Source organism: Euwallacea similis, chromosome 7, assembly GCF_039881205.1.
Source record: "Euwallacea similis isolate ESF13 chromosome 7, ESF131.1, whole genome shotgun sequence".
NCBI lineage: Eukaryota > Metazoa > Arthropoda > Insecta > Coleoptera > Curculionidae > Euwallacea > Euwallacea similis.
The window spans coordinates 5,258,018-5,278,519 of NC_089615.1; the positions used below are offsets into that span (position 1 = coordinate 5,258,018).

Sequence of the window (20,502 nt, forward strand, 5' to 3'; positions counted from 1 at the left end):
AAAGTATGCATCCAATTTATTGCTGGACGTCCCCATTAAACTACAGACATGTTTGAGGATGAATGGCCAATGCATCAACGAATAAAATACGTTTGAGAACATCTATGGATAATTCAGTTTTGTAAAAAAATTATCGAAACTTTTTTAAGTTTGAATACTTTATTGACGTGCTATACTTCAAAATTTGATTAAACGGATTTGGCTGAGTGTTGTGACGTGCTCACTTATTGTTTTTTATTTGGCTTGTTTGCTTGTTCTTTTTCTTTCAAAGTCCTCGATCTTGTCTCAATAACCAATAAAAAAGAGACAAAGCTATTGCGTGTTATCGATATAGATCCAACTGATTTATATCGGGTGAAAAAGACAATAATCCCGTCTCAAATTGAATAAAGAATCTCTCATCAAGCTTTGACAATAGGGATCACGAAACTTGGTAATTTCTCCGGGGAAATAATAGTTTTATTGGCACCATTTAATTTAATTCGAATTTCATTAAGGATTTCACTGCGTATAAATAGAAAGAGTGTAAGTAGATTCCTGATAAAGTGCATTACGTTCAAATATAATGGATTTATCTAGAATAATTAATTAATTGTTTTAATCATATGTTTAATGTGATATTTTTGCTAACGTTTGTTAAATGCCATTTTGTGGAAATTGACTTGTTAAGTGTTTACTGTGACAGATGCACTATAAGTAGTAAATCAACATTAAATTGTGTTAGAGTTCCGGAATATGATCCGCAATTTCATTCTCACAGTTTGAGGCTTTAAATAGGTTGATGATTTAATTAATCCTCTTTTGCGAGTAAAAGAGATCTCTAAACAGTTAAATGAAATAGACTTCGCTCTCTTATCTCTACTTCGCCTGCCGAAAAATTCTTCTAACTTGGAAGGACTGCGGGGGATCGGTGATAAAGTCGGCAAATTGTTTTTTTTTCGTCCGACAATAAACCGTCCAGTTATAGTTGATGGAGCACAAATAACCTTCATCAGGCGCCGTATAAAAGGTCATGGTCTCTTATTGTTTTCGTTTTGGGTAATTCTGCGTTTAGTATTCTGGAACAAAATATTTATTTAAGGACTCGAGGGTGCAATTAAAATGTCTTGTTTTGCCTCATAAAATTACTTGCCAAAGTCATCGCTATCGTCGTTTAATACCGTCGAAGAGGGTGTTTTAAGGACTAATTATTACCCCTGTAAAGGGAGACCAACTACGGACCTATTGAAGAAAGCGAGTGCATGCGGTAAAAAAATTGTAAAACCCGTTTGGCATATTCTTCGCCGCCGTTTTTAATAAGGATTTATAACACTAATGATATTGATTTTAATGAATGATGAAATTTACCGAGTACTGAGCAAAAAAGACTTGTAGGAAAAAGGACGTAACGCAGAGTTTGGACAGCAACCGAATGTGGTAGACTAGTTTACCGCACGCATTTGAGAGCTGAGAAAGCTGCTTACTGCACCCAAATCAAAGCGACATGTGTCAATGTCGAAAATTTTTGTTGTTTGACGTTGACATGAGTGCGATAAAATATTTTACTGCACGTGTGTGTCTCTTAATCGTACGCTAATATTTAATTGAATTTACCAAAGACAAAAACTTAACACACATGCACATGTAGGAAAAATATTGTAGATAACACCCATAAAAGTGTTTTTATCGCATTCGATTGCATCAATTCGTACGGTCAAACGCGTTCAACGTAAAATATCATTTTTTTTTATTTGAAAAAATATCATGTGTGAAACTCGTTAGCAAGTGTTTTGTTATGTAGTTCGTATCATATTGTGAGATCTCGCTCCGTTTGTTCTGCAAAACCCCACTCTTTACTTAAAACTATCTATTTCCTAACTGGTACATAAATAGCTCTTAGTAAATTTTCGGAAAACATTGACGTTTAGTCATAGACAAAGCACTCTAATATAATGGATATCATCTCCTCAGGAGAGCTGTTCCATTATTAGTTTTGCTCCTGACGTAAACTTCTCTATATTGAATGATAGTGTTCAGTGTCTATGCTCGTCGAATGATTCGCTATTTAAAATAGATTAAAGTAGTGGAATTAAAATTTTCGCTTTTTAGGAAACGACGTAAACTGAATGAAAGGTAAGTCGTGTGTCTGACTTCTACGACATGAGTGATTACAAAATAGTTGTAATAGGTATTTAGTTGGCTATAAAATATTGTTGAATTTTACTTGAGAATGCAGCTTTCAATATTGTACTTTTCCACATATTTCGATTATCTCTCTCTCCAATCAATAACGCAGTTGCGATACAGAAAAGTCCTTGTTTTCCCTTTAGCCTTAAACATTCCCATATTGAAATCCTGTTACTCCGGAGTGCATGGAACAGCACATACAGAGTATCGGGAGTGGATAGAGCACCAAATGAGTTTATACGCCTTTATCCTTTATCTGATAACCGTCCAGTAACAAGCCGGAAGTACGGAGCTTCGTCGTTTGTCGTGTTGAGGCAGTGGGTTTGGTCCTTTTGTTAATCCCGCAGCTTAATGAGAATTCCTGTAAAATTGAGATTTCACTTTGATTTTCAATCTCATCATCTGTATCAAAGCGGAACACAGTTCTATAGTTTCAGTATTTAGACTAGTTTTCCGTGTCAAGGTCTCGAAATATGTTTTGCATATGAGAGTAACTGCGAAGTAAGGGTGATGTGTTCTATGCCAGAATTTGACAAGTCAGAGTAGACCTTCGTGCTGACCATCAATTCTGATCAAGACGAGCTCAAAATATTTTGCCATTGCTCAGTGCATTAGGGTAAAATTAAACCTACAACTTTGCTAATATATTGTCAGATTGTATTTACCTCTGTAACAGATTGGCTAAAATCTACAAGATTAATAAATATTATTAATAAGAGATAGCGATCGGTGTATTCTCATTTTATTATGAACGTTTATGGAAATCTGTCTGTCGATTGTATACATAGATATATAATATGCATGTTTATTTGAAAACATTTATTAAAATAAGCCATTACGGAGATTTGAGTGGGCGTTTAATGTGGAACTGGATTATCCGAGTTTCTGACTGAGTTTGTGTCCGTATATTAGGCCTACCTTCAAAATTTATGTAAAATGTATGTGGGTGCGAGGATGCTCCCAGAAGTACCCGACCTAACACGTAAAGAAAAACATTTTTGGAAAATATTACATTATTTCTCAGCATAGTCTCCTTTGAGATTAAAACGAGTGACGTTCTATAACTTCAATACCCTGTTTATAGTAAGAAGCTTCGTTTCAAAATAGGCATCAACCTCGGACTCTACTACCTCTTCATTATCGGCAAATTTCACTCCGTCGAGCCATTTTTTCAAGTTTGAAAATAGAAAATAATCTGAGAGGGCTAAATCTGGGGAATAGGGTGGATGCGGAAAAATTCGAAATGAAGTTGATTGATTTTGGCCGTCACGATGACGGAAGTGTGGACTGTTGCGTTGTCTTGATGAAACAAGACTTTCTTTTTCGCCAAATGCGGTCGCTTCTTCTTAATTTCTTCGTTCAAACGTTGCAATAAAGTTGTATAATATTTTACGTTTACTGTTTTTCTTTTAAGGAAATTGTAAATAAAAATTATCCTACGTGCGTCCCAAAAAACTGGCGCCATAACTTTTCCTGCAAATGAAACGATTTTCGCCTTCTTTGGAGCCGATTCTCCCCTTTGAGTCCATTGTTTTGACTGCTCTTTCGTTTCAGGTCTGAAATGATGGACTCATGTTTCATCACTCCCTTGAAATATCTTTATGGCACTGTTTTTGTTCAGTTGTGAGTAATCGCGTCACTCATTTCGCACACAGCTTTCTCATATCCAATTGTTCGGTCAAAATGCAACATACTGTATTTTGTGAAATACTTATCATGTCTGTTAACTTACGCAATTTTAGCCGATGGTCTTCCAGTACAGTTTTGAGGATTTTCACCATCATTTCTAGAGTAGACACCTCATTGGGTCGACCACTGCGAAGTTCGTCTTGGCAGCTTAAACTCTGCCACCCAATATTTTAAAGTTGTTCACGAAGAATCAGATTCCTCCAGAGTAGGATCCAACCCCGTTTTGATGTTGAATGAACTAAGACCTTTTAAATGAAAGTACTGAATCACGTATCGACGTCCAATTTTTTCCTTGTTCACAAAATTTCTAAAAGAGTTCATTAAATACGGCTCTAAAACAAACACAAATCGACGTAGCATTCTCAACTTCTAAACATAAGCTTTTTAAAGTTAGGTTTTTGTATTATAGGCAAATTTTAAAAAAATGGCCATCTATATGTCAGGTAGGGTATTTCTGGGACTAAATGTGGGAATTCCCTTATGGCTGAATTTGGAACAATAGTGGATAAGGCAATTTCGTATAAATCGCGATGACCACCATTACGATCTCTCGTTCATCGGATTAGGTGACTACTATGAGGTCATTTGAATGAGGTGAGTGATTAGTTACTGAAGACATGCGGTGATCGGTTGACAGGTGAAGATTAAATTCGGACAATTACGGAAGTGTTTCACGTACCTTCCCTTCTTTCAACAGTTGGTTAAACTTCAGCTTGAAAAACTTTTTATCTAGCGGTTAGTTGTCAACTAACAGCTGTCGCTCCCTAAGCGGATGTTATAAACGTAGTCTTTCCCGTGGAGAAAATGCCTTCATTCAGGTTTGGGGGGGGGGGGGGGCAATTAACGCCTGCTTGTGGGAGTTTGCACGAGGTCTACCACTAAAGGCTATGGGAATCTTGAAATTCCTCATCTCCCCTAGTGATGAGCAAAACAAGACCAAGCCTAAACCGATCTAGGCCTTCGTCTTGTTTTTACACGGAAAGTATTGGTTGTGGACTTTTCGATTAAGTCTTGATCGTTGAAAAACGTTAAAGTGAGTTGCGATCGGCTTTGGATTTGTTCTTGTATAGGTAGTGTTGGTCTTGGTCTCTTTTTGTGCCACAGCAGGGCCAAGACTTATTTGCCAATCACTAACCTCCCCTACTAATCACCTTTTGCATTTCTATGTATTTTTAACTACTACTAACCTTTAAGTATGTGTGCGTATTTATTAGCGATTCAAAATAGCCCTTCTGACTTCCGTGACAAAATTCAAAACAATATGTAGAGATTGTTTCAAATATCCTTTAATACCTCTGAAATCAGAGATATTGCAAGTGCATCGAAAATCGTTGATAATGTTTGGGAAGTTTGCATAAATGCAAATTATGTTGAGAAAGAGCACGCAGAGCACGGCTGCGTGCTCTGTGCAAATATGTGGATAAATTTGGTTCAACAAGTAAGCATAATAAAGCTGGACTAGGACACACCTTTAAAACTAACACCAAAAAACTATATCTACGGCACTGTTTATAAATGGAATTACCGAAGGATAATATCAAATAAGAAGAAATAGGAGAAAGGATAGTAGGGTAACATGCGTATTTAGAATGGTACGAACTACGCTTCTGGAATTGATTCTAAACGTCAATCTATTTCATCCTGGGAAGAAAATAATTCAAGGTTTTGTGGCAATCCACTGGAGTAGCATTTGCATTTTTTCTCTCCATTAAGCTGGTACAAGATAGGGAATATCAATGGGGACCTGAAGATTTTAGCCCTTTTATTGTATTGATACTACTTAATATGAAGAAACGAATTTTTTCTTCTACTATGGTTAAATTCTCGCAGTACTAGTATTCATAAGAAAATACAGCACAGGTAAATTATTTCCGCTAATCTAGCTAGCACATCAATAAGTTGACTTTAACCACATTATGACAATTTGATTAAGAAACATCCAGCTTCGGGTTACGCCTTGGCTATAGGTATTAACGATTTTCATCAATTGGGACGTGATGTGAATGAGATCGACTTCATTGCAAACCTTATTGAGACTTCTGATAAGTCAACTATATTCATTTGAAGAATTCCTTCATGATTAATATCACGCATGCCACTTTCTAGGCTGGAATAAAGGGCTTTGATCCCTTACATTTTAGTACTTACATTCATTGACACGCTTCATTTATTTTTAGCCAAAATTCCATGCGAGAATGATGATCTATAAGCGAGCATTTCGCATTGAAATGGGGGTTCATTTATATCAGTAAAACGAAACGCATATTACCACGTTGATTGCAAAATCTGTGAAAGCATTTTTGTAAATAAATCACAAATGCATTCACATATTTATAAAGACGCGATTTGTTATAATTTGAAGCTGTGCAATTCGTTTGTTTTTCTCTATTAAAAACATATTATTTTCCGTCCAAACAATAAAACTTTTCCTCCGTTAAAGCCGCAACTTTAACGTTGATAACCGTGAGTGTCAGGCAAAGTAATACCTTTTCATTTATCACTCAAAAAATTTCCACTCACACTAATTTATCATATCTCTCTTTTTTTTCAGGTATAATTGAACGTTTAAAAAGGGGATAAAGATGAGTATTAGTCTAATAAATGTGACCATATCAAACCTATTATACATGCACTTATTCAGGTTTACGATGCCCGTTTAATAAAACTACGTTTTCTATTCTCGGAGATCGAAAGCCTATAAAGTGGGAATGTCCATTAAATAGACGAATTTTATTACATTATAAAACTCCTATCGCGAATAGAATATCACCTTCTTGAATTAATGCAGGTATTTTATTTTTATATTCGCCTTATAATGCATGTTAACTAGATTTTTGATATTCATTTCTTCCTAGACTTTTAAAACAATAACTAGTACGAAATGGATTTGGAACGTAGTGTTCTTGTTGGTAATCACAGAGCACTGCAAATCTGAGGAATAAAATTTAAAGAAGTTTGTTTCAAGGAGTTTTTCTAAGGAGCTTTAGGACGTGCGTGGATAAATTGCAGGAAGCAAACTTAACTAACAACTTGGAAAAATGTAGCGTTTTTAAGACTTCTCTGAAATATTTGGGACTCATGGTTGGAAATAATTCGAGGCAATGGTACGTGCCCACTGAAGCTGATTCTGCTACTGCCACTACTAAAAATAAACGTATTGTGGGCCAGTGTTTATGGTACAGGCGATTTATTTAAAATTTTTATTTCTTGTCAGTCCGCTAAATCAAGTTTTAAATGGCAAAAGAAAAAGCGGCCAATTGACTGGAATTAATCTGCAGAGAGAGAGCTTTCATTAAAATAAAAGCAATAAGAGAACTTCTTGCATCGAGTCCCATTCTTACACAACCTGATTTTTCTCAGCGTTTCTATCTTCAGTGTAATATTTCTGACCGTTAAAATACCTGACTGCTACTTTAGAATATCAACATGGAATGTAACACTCAACATTACTTTTTGTGAAAATAATACCTACAATTCGAAGTGCAAAAAATACTGTATACAGGGTGTATCAGAAATAAGTACATTCATTTCAACCGGTGATAGAACTGTTCAAGGGCAACAACTTTCCTTAATACTTTTTTTTCCGATCGCTCCTCGTTATCAAGAAAAAATTTAAAATAGTTTTAAACAAAATTCACTGCCCGGCATCGACCTATTCGATTGAGAGATAAACAACTGCAAAAAAAGGTTGGAAGATTTTTCTACTTACACCGAATTCTTAACGTTTGAAGTGTGTTATGATTATTGATTATTTATTTTTTTATTTGTAATACAAAGTTTACTGATCTAATTCTCCGAAGATGTTGAATCACATGCACAAAAGTGCGTTTGTTAGGAGTTTGACGATTCGGAAATGTTTGTAAGCAGATTCTGCGAACTGCGGCAGCGTTTTCACCAGAGGTGTCGTAAGCCAAAATCATATCTGTGTATTTACTATTTGAAAAACTAACCATTTTCAACGGATTTAATGTGCCTAAATACCCAAAGTAAAAAATAACCGGTCTCGATACAAAATAAATTTGATTTGTTGATAAAGGTGTGCACGGCAACAGTTCAATATTTGACCCTTTTTTTTGGAAAACAACAACAATCATTGGCGCATCACAAATTTTAAGAAAACTTAAAATCAAAAAGTGATTTTCGAAAAATGTAGAACATAGAAAAAATGTTGCCCTTAACGAGGTCTCTCACTGGTTTAAATTAATGTACTTATTTATGATACACCCTGTATGCTTCATGACTAAAATGTCCTTTAATCTCTTAACTAGCTCCATTGTCACGGGATTAAAACACTTACTTTAACCTCTTGATATACATGTATAATATACTAATCTTCTAAATTGGCCCCTTAGCTCATCTTCTCTATAGCGCAAAAAATATGTCACCTGCAGTGAATCCACTGAAGAATTTTGTATAGGTCAAATGCCGGAAAATAATATGTCTAGGATATAATCATTTTTAATCCTTCAGAACACTTGGGCAACAATGATTCGGTAGAATCATTGGATAAATAAATTTTCTCTTGATTTGCAAGTTAGTTTTGACATTACTTTTACTTATGTACATACATACTATCTTACTTTTGGTAATTATCTTTACCTTGCCAACTGCAATTTTTCAAATGTTAGATCCTTAATTAGAGTCCGACGAGGTTGCTTAGCAACCACATTACAGTATCAGGTACTTTAATATTCGATTTACAGGTCGCAAATCAGCACAGTACAGCACAAGATAAACAGATCTACCCGGACACTACGAGATAAATGTTTTATAATCGAGTTACCGGACTAGGGGTCCTACCTACACATATTAAAGAAAGGTAGTATTCGTTTTCGTCGCACTAAATATACTTCATAAGCGTAAACCCTGTATATACACATATAACGAGTTTTTTTACTTATATTAACAACTTTGAAGTTCCCATATTGCTAGACAGGAGTTTATAAATATTATGGGAAAGATTTGTGTTTCGGAATTCCTAACATTGTGTACGTGCTTACTGTTCTGTAGGAGTTCACACAAATCAATTTGGGTTAACCAAAACCTATAGTTCAGTCATATTTCTCGCTTTATAAGCGTATTGAAAGTGCTAATAAAATTATGCTATAAAATTTGATTATGTTTCAGTGTTGATTAAATATTTATTAATAACTAAATGGTATTCGAACACTGCATAGGAACGTATTTCTTTGATAATCCTGCAGTATCTTTGGAGAAAAAAAATCTGCTGTGGTAAGATTATCGTTTTCTTTTCTGTAGGATTCAAAAGGGTTTCAATCAACTGTCTTGTCCAGATTTGGGACAAGATTTTCAAAAATAAACTAACTTATTTAGATGAAGGCTACTCACCAAGTTTTCCCCGTAGTTATTAACAAACGTATCTAGAAAATATAAATATATTTTAAATATTTTCAAGTACAAGACCCAAGTTATGTTTTTAGGAAATCATAAGGGCATTTTTTTCAGTTTTCCTATAGAGTTAATAAGAGAAAATGCATATATAAAAAAACATAAAAATATTTCATTAATTTAGGCATCCTCTCCAGTACCAAGTTCAAGGTTCACCATTGGGATCTCGGAAACTCCAGGAGATAGAAGCTGCGCAGGTATAGAAATTTTATTTTTGTTCGGAACCTGATACGATCAGTATATTAAACGTTGATTGACACTTTCTTCCAAGTAAAGTTAGAAACACAAATTCTAGAGTCGCAAATAAAACGTGCTTTAAAAATTTACATATAAATTAAAATAATTATGAGTAAACATTATCACACGGGACTCTGTTTTGAATAATAACAAACGTGAATAATCAACAAACAAGTAATTGTTGTTTATTCATTTTCGTTCTATGACATGCATTTAATTGCACACACTATTTTTCTTCTATTAAATATACCTACTCTGTGTGGATAGCATTTTCGGATTGCGGATTTATTTAAAATAATGCACACCTCATTCACTTCGGAATGAGCAATATTTATTCAATATAATGATTAACACTACCATGTATATAGGACCTTGTTATTGCAACTTTTTTGCTAAAGATTCCAACCAACAACCGTTGAAAAGGGATATTTATTTTACAAAATTTCAACTGTATTGTCGGTTGGGGCGAGAGGAATTACCACATTTTTTATTCAATAAATCAAGTGGGGTAGGTGCGGTTTCGGAGAAAGTGCTGTCGAGGCACTCGACTGTTAAACGCTATAAGTTGTTTGCGAATCCTTATCAAAGATGGGGCAGAAGGCATAATTTAGCAATATCGGGAGGGTTCGGAATATAGTTCCAGGTAAAATACCTCGTAATTGTCTTAGGGACACAGGGACAACAATAAAAGTGCCAATTTCTTTTAACTATTTGAATGAACACCATGAAAAAACGACATGCCGGCTTAATCAAAAGGAAGGACAATACCTGGAGGAGCTGAAGTTATAACTTTCATTACTTTCATTTAGCAAATTGAAACAATTAAAGGAAAACAAGGAGGTAAAAGATATAAAAAAAAACGAAGAAAATGCAGAAAAACGGAAAGATGCCAAAAAACAAGCTAACCTCTGAACAAAAGAAATAGTTGTACCAATCGTGAATCATGATCAAGAAAAGTTGATTTAATTGTGGCTTGTTTATGCATTGAGATTTGACTTTAAAAGGCAAACAGTAAATTTGTGGAAAGTACGAATACATAGCGCTGAATAAAATATACTATTGTACTCGCATATAATGTTCATTATTATGTCTTCAGCAAACTTGCGCCACGCGTTTCGCTTGTGAGGCAAACGTCTCAATCGGGAATGACAATTTTCATTATAAGCCTACTGAACAATATACTATTAGTCCCTGTAATAACAATGATTTGATACAAAATCCAGATGTATTGTTTCTTTCTCTGGAAGAGATAGTGCAAAACTTATTAGCTATTTTCACATAAATACAAGATATGCTTTTGTTAGCAAGTGCGAATTGTTCCACTAAAAGCTACTTTCTGAGTAAACTTAAGAAAATATGCTTTGGCACGATATAATAGGTCTGCATCTATTTTGATATATTAAATCAAATTAATCACAACAAAAAAGGCGATAAGTCATATACTGGTCAATATTTATCACGGCTACTATACCGTTCTGACCATGTTATGATCAATAGTGCAAATAATCGAACTGATCTGGAATTAATCCCAAACGAAGTGCTTACACATGTTAAATGTGGTTTCGGTTTGTAAGCACTCTGCATCATGTCTTTCAAAGAAAAGCTACGCATTTACGGGTTTTAAAAATTCAACAATATATTTAAGATAAATAGCATTTCCAATGACGAGCTAAAATTATACTTCAAAAATATATATGTTCAATAATCGCGAGCTGAAAATAGAGCATCTTAGATAAATAATAGAAATTAAACATACATTTTGTTTATTTAATTTTTTTTAGTGTTCTGGTAATAAATTTACAGTGATATTACGTGGATATATGAAGAAATTTCTTTATTATTTTGGAAAATTTATTTGGAAATTTGTGTTTTCGACGATTTTATGGCGTAATAAAGAGAACCTTTAAAACAAACTTAAACTCGTCTGAAAAACAGCGCAGACAAGGCGATTGATCTTGAATTTTTGCTAGAACTTAGATAACAACGCAAATATCTTTCTAGTTTAACATTTTCGACATTTTAATAAACTTTACAAAAAGTTTTCGAAAAAATAGTCTTGTTAAAAAACTAAGTTTCTAGCAAACATGACTAACGTAATATTTATCTAAAGCATAAGTTTTGGTTGGTTTTGGTAAAATCACGAATATTCAGGTTAAAATTGTTCTAAAACCTCACTATATAGCTTGTTTTACTTTGAATTTCTGAAAATATTCAGATAAATTTTAGTTTCTGCGAAATTTTAGACGAAAATCATGTTAACGCGGAGGATTGCAAAATTGTGAAAAGTAGCTTGTTAATTTGGGTTTGTGGAAAACTTTTGATGAATATCTAGGCAGTTTTAAAAACATTACATAAATTCAAATTAATTTAGGTTAATTCGAATTCATGAAAATATTGGCATAAATTTTGTTTCCTCTAAAATCATGAAAAAGTTAGGTTAGATTAGCTTAGTGAAAAATTTCGGATGATACTGAAGTTTGTTCGGGTTATTTTGATATCATGAAATAGTTCAGGTTAATTTTGGAATTATGAAAATGTTAAATTGAAATTCAAAATCTCGAAAACGGTGTGCCCAGTCTTCTTTCTGATATCATATCGGATATACAATGTATGTAGGTTCACTCTTTAACTTAGAGGATTATCTTCAGTTTCACATATAATTCAAGAAAACTACTACAGGATTGGTAACAATACTACTTTTTTTGGTGAAGTTTCTTCAATGCACAACTAAAAAAAAATCTAAGGCCATTCTTGTAAATTACCGAGAAATCCCATAGCTCGGGACGTGTTCGGCTGAATTTCGATATCATACCTGGTGCTACAGAAATATAGTTTTATCAGTATTTTATTTTGATATTCACTCTGTGTTTGCTTATGTGTAAAAATGGATAGGAAGCAGGCTAGATATACAAAGAAAAGGAAAAACTAGAACCAAGCCATCCTTTATATGCTAAATTGGTATCGATTAAGTGATACTATCGGTGCTGAGATTAGATATTTCGAAATTCTTATGTAAACAGCAAAGTTGGTAATCTTGTCTCGGGAATTTGGCTGATCCTATTGATATAATATGTCTATTGCTTGAAGAATAAATACAGGATTTCCAAAGTGTAATAGCTAATCATTTCATTAATGTGGTAACAAATTAAAGATCACATTAAAGCAAATGAAATTTTTCTCGGCCATTTTCTAACCAATTTTCAGTTTCTTCAAGATATTTAATTTCTTCTCATTTCTATACTCATGGACGATATTCGCCTTGTCGTGGTTAGGGAAGTCATGCCCAGTAGACAATAAACGAATAGCGAAGGCTAACTTAGTCCTTTATTTGTATGTCCGGACCCTTATACTTTTTAAAACATTTGAAATGTTCTTGAGTCCTGACCGAAATTTTATGTCCCGACTGTCCCACATATGTGGTTGAGCAGTTACCGCAGCTAAGACGATTAACTCCGGATTTTGATAATCTTTCCGTTCTCTCTTTTTAGTCCTCACTATTCGCCTTTTAAGGGTGTTACCCGTTTTGCACGCTACGACGATATTACAGTTTTTTAAAATTCTGATCAGTCATAGGGAGATATTTCCAAGATAAAACATAAAACATAAAATTTTAGATGTTAGTCTGGTATTTGCTGTGAATGATGTTATAAAATAGTTGATACACGGTATCCCATTTTTGTTGTTTTTGTCGGGTAATTCGTTTATTAACGAAAAGAGAATATTGCGATTTTTACGAACCTTAGGTATTTGTTGGTGAAAATCCTAAGGCTTAAATAAATTTTTCATAGCCCTTGACCCCTTCATCGAGAGTGATATTGGCAAATAACTTCTTAACAACCAGGGAAAGCATAAATCTAAATCAGCCAACATAAAAATACGTAACTCGGTATGTGTAATTTAGCCATGTGTAAGCCCGATTTTAAATCGCTTTATTGGTTCAGGTTTTTTATTAAAGCTATTTTAGATTTTACGTCTGATGATGCCCTTAGGGGCGAAACTCGGGGATCGCGTTCGATTAAACTTTTTTGAGACTTTAAACTTTTAAGATAATTTTGTTCAAAACAAGAAGCTCTTTGATAAAAATGAAATATTTTTACGAGGTTGACTATTGACATTAATTAAATGCAAAAATTGAATATATCAAATTACTTTTAGGTTAAAACTAATACTTACTACAGTCACAGAAAGAGGAAAATGTAATTTCAGTAAGAAAGTAATAATATAATTGTGGAACCGGCTGCGATGAATCAATCTTCAATAACAGTCGAGTAAGGTTGTTTGGCGCAACATTACAGCATCAGGTACTGTAATGATCGATTTAACGGCCGCAAATCAGTAGGTACATTGCAACACATGGCAAACAGATCTACTCAGACAGTATAAAATACACATAATTAACTCAATCAACATATGTATATAAACCTCTTAACTATCAGCTCCCAGTTAAAATAACCAATTTTTGAATCAACTTTATCTTTTAGCTCACATTAAGGAAAAACAAAATTCTCACGCTAATGATTGGCTGTTGACTTACATTTGGTTATAGATAGGGCCATAAATTATTTCCTCATTGTGTATTTTAGTACATCATCACTGACTTATCTAATCTTATCTAGATTACTTATTGGAAATAATAAATCTATTTTAAATGTTAATCAATTATTGTTACCAAATATTTATTTGGAATACTTCTAGCGTGTAGGTACAAAATATTCAACACACGGAAATGTAAGAATTGTGTGTGGAAATATACAATGTTGGTCACCATCGATATTGGAGGAATTTGAATGATAGTTGTATACAGTCTATGTAGTGTAATGTGAGAGTTCATCTTCCTGCTAACCTATTCTACCACCCCAGAATACATCTAACGGGTGTGTATTCCTACAACTAACAAATTGTGGAATAAACAGGATCATTTTCACATTTGTGTTGCTTAGTTGGGCGATTCAATTCGTTATGTTAAATATATATATACATATATGAAAGACGTCAGTCAACATGAGAAAATTTGTACTTCTAATGAGCATGGAATTTTTTGTTTTTATTTGCGTATTTTCATGCAAAAATCTACAAAAAAAGATATCAACTTGAGAAGACCTGTCATTAGTTAGTAAACTTTTTCCAGTTCTGAATGGAATTATTTCTGATTTGTACAGCTATAATTATGTTGAATAAATTCACATAAAGCCGTTTCAGTTTCATTACCAAAAAGCACGGAACTTGTATTTTCTAATCTTAGGATTCTCGACACTAATAAAATGCCCAACAGTAAAGTCATTGTGGGACCCCAGAGGCAAACAAAGTGTCTCTAAGAAACTAAAAACAAGTTAAACACTAAGTAATTTAAGGTGAATATTTCTTTATACACCAGGTGTTTTCTAAACATGAGCCATAGGGATTTTAATGTATTTCGTTGTTTTCTTTTCCAAGAGCTTTAGTCAAAATTACATAACGTGTTATTATCTATGAAGGTGGTTCAGGTGGTGTCTTTCAGCTGACATTGTCTTCTCGGTTGTGTCAGAAACTTTTAATAAAAATTCTCTTGAAACCATGCTATAAACTTTCCCGTTACTCGATCTTGAGGAATACAAAAGAAAACATCAATTCTTTTTCCGTTAAAGTCTACATTTTTATTGAACGTTCCTGTTACAACCTTATAGGTAGTGTCAGCTACAAAACAACTAAACCATCTTCATAAATAATGACTATAGTTGTTAATTTAAATTTGGAATTTTTAGCGTTTACACAGATGTAGATACAACTAATATGAAGTAAAGAATAAAATTACAAAATGGAACTCGTTGTATCTTCTTCTGCGTAAACGCTAAAAACTCCAAACTTGCACTATTTCTCGTAGGAATAAATTTTACATTTATTTATACCTGTTAAGTAATTTTATCTATGCTGTATTTGAAAAAAACAGCAAAACACATTTTATCAACCCAACTAACGTTAAAAAAACACCCTGTACAAATAAATTTTAAACTTTGCGTTGGAAAATTCAAAGTCCAATGATTATTGTTATAAAGTGTCTTAATTTAGTTTTGGTTTAATTACTCAAGATTACTGAATGATTATCGATTCAAAAATTATTAAAGAGACATCTTTTTTTTTAAATTAACATTTAAATAAATTTACATATTATCAATAGGCAGTTGCTCTTAAAGCGGCAGGTATAGAAAGCTAACTTTAGATTATTCCCAAGGATTCGTAGGGAATCAAAGTTAAAATCCTTAAATTATATCGCAGATTAACAGGTGATTAAAACCCGACTTCCAAAGTCGAGTGAGAGACAAGATGCCTTGTTAATTGCTTATCTGCTAAAACGGAATATTTATTTTGTCTCCAAGAAATATGGAAGTGTTTTTTAATTCGCGTTTTCTTGCGTTTCCAATTTATAATGTAAAATAAAAAATTTTCTTATTAGACGTGAATAAAAGTGTTCAAAAAAAGATATTTTAATTAACTGTCAATTTTCAGAAAACGATTCTGGAGCTAACAACGCTTCTGCAGTGAAGTGTTCTGGAAACTTATAAGGTTACCGATTGTTGCTATACCAAGAAACAAAATGTTTTGAAAATTTCTGGTAAAAACTTTATTTAAAAAAATTCTAGTTGTGGTAAAGAGTTGTCTTTAATCAAGCAAAACTGAGCCCTACGCGATGAAATTTTAATTCATATTTTTTTTGCTTTGAAGTCATTTCATGTATCTAAGGATACATTATGCATTTCTTGGATATTGATAGCTAATTTATTAACATCTCTTGTGATATTTAATAAATTTTAATAAAATTTTAGGATATTACTCCTAATTTTCCAAAGCTTTTCTTAGATTAATTGGCATCTTGATTTTAGGACATTTAAAAAATTGTAAAAATAAACAACAAAAAAACTACGTGTCGATATCTCAGGAATTGAAAGATGTTGTAACCCGGTTTACACAGGATTATACTATATTATACTATATTATATTATATTATATTATATTATGTATATATATTATAATTCATCGAGATAATTTAATGTTATATATTTTTTATAACAATTGGTTCGCATATATCAGTGCTTAAAATTTAAAAAATAGCTATTTCTAAAAAAATTGTAGTGGTTTCAAATATATCTGAAAAAAAAAACCCGAATATAATGAGCTAATCCACGTTTGTTTTTTCAGGAAACTTGGTTTATCCAAAATTCTCTTTTTCCTGAATCTTGACCCCAACTAATTTATTTTTTTTTACTTCCATGGTTTCGCAATTAACCTACAGAATTAACTTGAATATACCTGCATTGTTTCAACTTTCTGCTTTTCTAGAAATCTGACCTAACTGAAATTCTTTTCTTATGATTCAAATAACTTGAACTAACATGTATCTAAAAATTCCACAATATTCCTTTTCCAGTATCCTGAACATTCCTTTCTTTTTATCAGGGAAACCTATTATTTAGTCCAATGGTTTAGAAGAACTAGATGTAGCAAACAATTGCTGGCATTCTACTAAAAACAAGGCAGTTTTTTGACCGCAAAACCATTATGTATGTATGTAATAAATGCAATGAAAATGATCGACAATTTTAGAACATTTACCTGGATACAAATGAATGCACAAATGCTTTTTCCAGTTTAAGTTGCATAAGAGTAAAGTTGTTAAAAATTATAGATTCATATTTATTGCGCGAATAGTATTTAAGAAAATGATTTTATGAATACGCCCGAAATATTAAAATATTTAAGTTCTTTACAACATTACTAGGAGAAGTAGGAAAATTGCACTAGTGTAAAGTACCGCTGTAATTGTGAAAAAGTATAATGAAAATTTACGATAATTTCTGGAAAATTTGCAGTATTGCATTGTGGAAATATCAAATTTTACACCTAAAAAAAGTTAAATTCTCAATATTCAGTGGAGAAGGATACAATGTTCTTCTAGTTCCATCATGTATTTAAACATCATCATAATATTTCAAAATTATTGAATTTGGTTATTTTGAAATTCAAAACATATAAATTGATATACAACAAAAAACTCAATATTTAATAGTTAACTTATTCCAATTTAGTAAAATTTCGAATAAGTTGAAACCAAATTAAATGGAATCAAGACCATGGTTTCTGTATTGGCAGAAAAAGTATTGTGTAAAACATCAGAAAAAATTAATTATTACACTCGTAAAATATTATGTAACTTGACTTCAGGTCTTGTCACCAAACAGTCTTGCTCTTGTGAAAAATCATATTTTCGGCACTAGTTGCACAATTGAAAATAATCCTGGAAATTAATAAATATGATTTTGCATTTTTTTTCCAAAATTTCCAAACCCAAAACACCGGCGCCGTATCTCTAAGAATTTCCGATATGTTATTAAATGGTAAGAGTTGAATATGGACCATTCTATACATTCAACCGCTAAATTAACAGTTATACCACTTCGAAACAAATTGCTGTGTAGATGGTGAAAAAATAGTCAATTTTTCAAACTCCTTACTGTGGGGTGGCTCGAAAACGGTATAAATATTAGATTGGGAGAATTTTTGGTTTACTTAAAATTGTGCTAAGTTTTTAGTTTACATAGAACCCTATATGTTAATAAAACATTTTAAAATGGGGAGCAATGATTTAGCTGATGATTAAGCCATCAATCAACCCTTTATTGATTGGAACAACTTCGTACATAAAAAAAAATGACGAAGCTCAAGTTTTTTAAATTAAATTTTAATCTTTTCTGCATACCTATTTCCATCACCAAACAAACATAAAATTGATACTTTATAGATATTATGACAGTGAGTATTATAGCGTAACCAAGTTGCCACAGATACCCCGTGAGAGAGCAATCTTGTCTCTAATATTTTCCGACAAATAAAGCCAAAGGTGAAATAAAGAGGTATTATTTCCGCATAAAATTAAAGGTGTCTAATCCGTCCTACCTGATGCAATGTTCAGTTGGTACTCTTGACTGCAAAGTCCCTGCTCACAAATTACAGTTTCTGGAAAATGAAATTCACAAGATTTACGAAACTGGAAGTTGCCAGAGTTTTATGCGTCCCGACGCACAAAATCTCCTTTCCGAGAAACGTTCGCAACTGCTCTTTACCAGGAGGCGTCTTCTCGTGCAACGTGTCTCTCCAAAACTTCGGGAGGCATGCGCTATCCAGATATTTGTTGATTCTCTGGAGCTAATTTATGGATTGAAAAATTTCTTATCTTGTACCACAGTTTCTCCATTGCGTTGGCTTCTAAATATGGGATTTTTGGAACGGTTTGGAAGTTGCTTTGTCTATTGTTATTATTGCTAAGTGTTGCTATTCATAGTGAAACTTCCAATTTGTATACATTCTCGATGATTTATAGCGGGCATATTTCTTTCAGATTCTAGTTTATGGGTTATAGGAGATTTTGGAAACTTTTCTCACTACTTATTCCGGTTGTGAAATTGCTACTTGGTTCCTGGTACAATTTGCAAACCTCCACTGGCATTTATTTTTGCAAAATTTAAAAAGAAGGTAACTCTTTATTAAAAATCGGATCTGCATCAGTCACATCCAAACAACATTCCAGATTCCCCATTATCTAGACCTCATATGAAACAGTGAATAACATGGGAATTGGAATTGTTTGTTTTTTGCAATCAAGCTTGCTGCCACTTTGGCTTGTCTGTGGGATTAGACAAGTGAAAAAAATGGCTATCCTTAACAATGTAGCGAGGAAGTAGGAACACAATGCAGTTTCGTGCTCAATTTTTGCTTTCTCCTGCAAGAAATCCTTACCTGTCATTATGTAAGTATATGACAAAGTCTAAATTGACAACTGTCAATATAATTTACGTAACATATATCGCTGATTCTGTCATTATTGAAGTTGACAGTCAAATTTAAAATGTTCTAACAAATTCGATATGACTTATCCGTCTTGGTCAAATATTTCCGCGGAAATTTACCAGTAATCTTTTCCTCCCTCTAAGCGTGTCACTTTGTGCGTCGCTGCGGAGACAGAATTTTTCACCATTTCGATTCGTATCTAATGGAATTTTGAATTGGCGATTTCCACCACCGATTTCAGGTTAGAAAAAATATTCATTGTGTTTCAAAATCTTGCCAATATACATATGTGCTTATGTCGAGGTGAATAATTTGAAAATTACGCAGAAATATTATTTCCGTTAGCAAATAATAATTTTTCTATTAGTTTCTTGAAAGTTTCTTTTTAATTACTTTTCTAATGGAGATTGCCCATATGACTAAAAGTGCTTTATTATACGCGATAATAAATTGCCAACCCACAGCGCCACCGATGTCGCATTACGGTGAGTTTTGGTATGTGACCTAATTTATGACAAATTCGGGAACTCCAAAAATTTGCTGTAGGTGCGTTAAAATTACCGTTTGTACTGTCATTGTTAGATTATATCTTTTTGGGTAGAAATTTTCTTCAAAACGATTTGTATGTTATTCATCGAGACCATAAAGGCAAATCAGACATCAAGAAATCCTTTAGAAACTAAGAAAATTTGACTAAACTGAAACCAATTTAGGTACTTACACTTGGAGTTAAAATATATGAAACGTAACCTCTTATGAACGATATTATTTAAATAAGTTAATTTTCGAATAGTACGGACTGGCGAAATATGCAATAATAACTTTCTTGCTAATCGCATCAAAACAATATTGTGCCCGACAGAGAAACTTTCCATCGGGGATAATAGCCTTCAATATATTTACCTTGAATAAATAGTATTATAACATACTAATACAGGAAAGTCATACGTCGATACTAACTAACAAAACAGTATCAAAACAGGAACTTCATGTTTTTCAAACAAATTTACGACAAAACGACAATATTTCGGTCACTTTCATGACTCATTTCTGCTTTTTTTTTGCAAATTCAGTCACAATTTAAAGCTCTATTTCTTGTTGGTAAATATCAAAAGGTTTTTGTTTCGCTCGCTACATTGCGAACTACATCGTTTGAGTGTGGACGTGGAAACGAAACTAAAA

At 33.0% G+C, this 20,502-nt stretch overlaps 1 protein-coding gene across 1 annotated transcript in view; it reads right to left on the reverse strand.

Annotated features, from left to right (window-relative positions):
• LOC136409830 (somatostatin receptor type 2-like) overlaps nucleotides 1-18,830 on the reverse strand; it is an 85,432-nt gene extending 66,602 nt beyond the window's left edge. The window contains exon 1 of the mRNA XM_066391635.1: nucleotides 18,430-18,830. The gene's annotated coding sequence lies outside the window, so the exon portion shown is untranslated. The remainder of the gene's footprint in view (nucleotides 1-18,429) is intronic.
• Nucleotides 18,831-20,502: the final 1,672 nt, after the last annotated feature.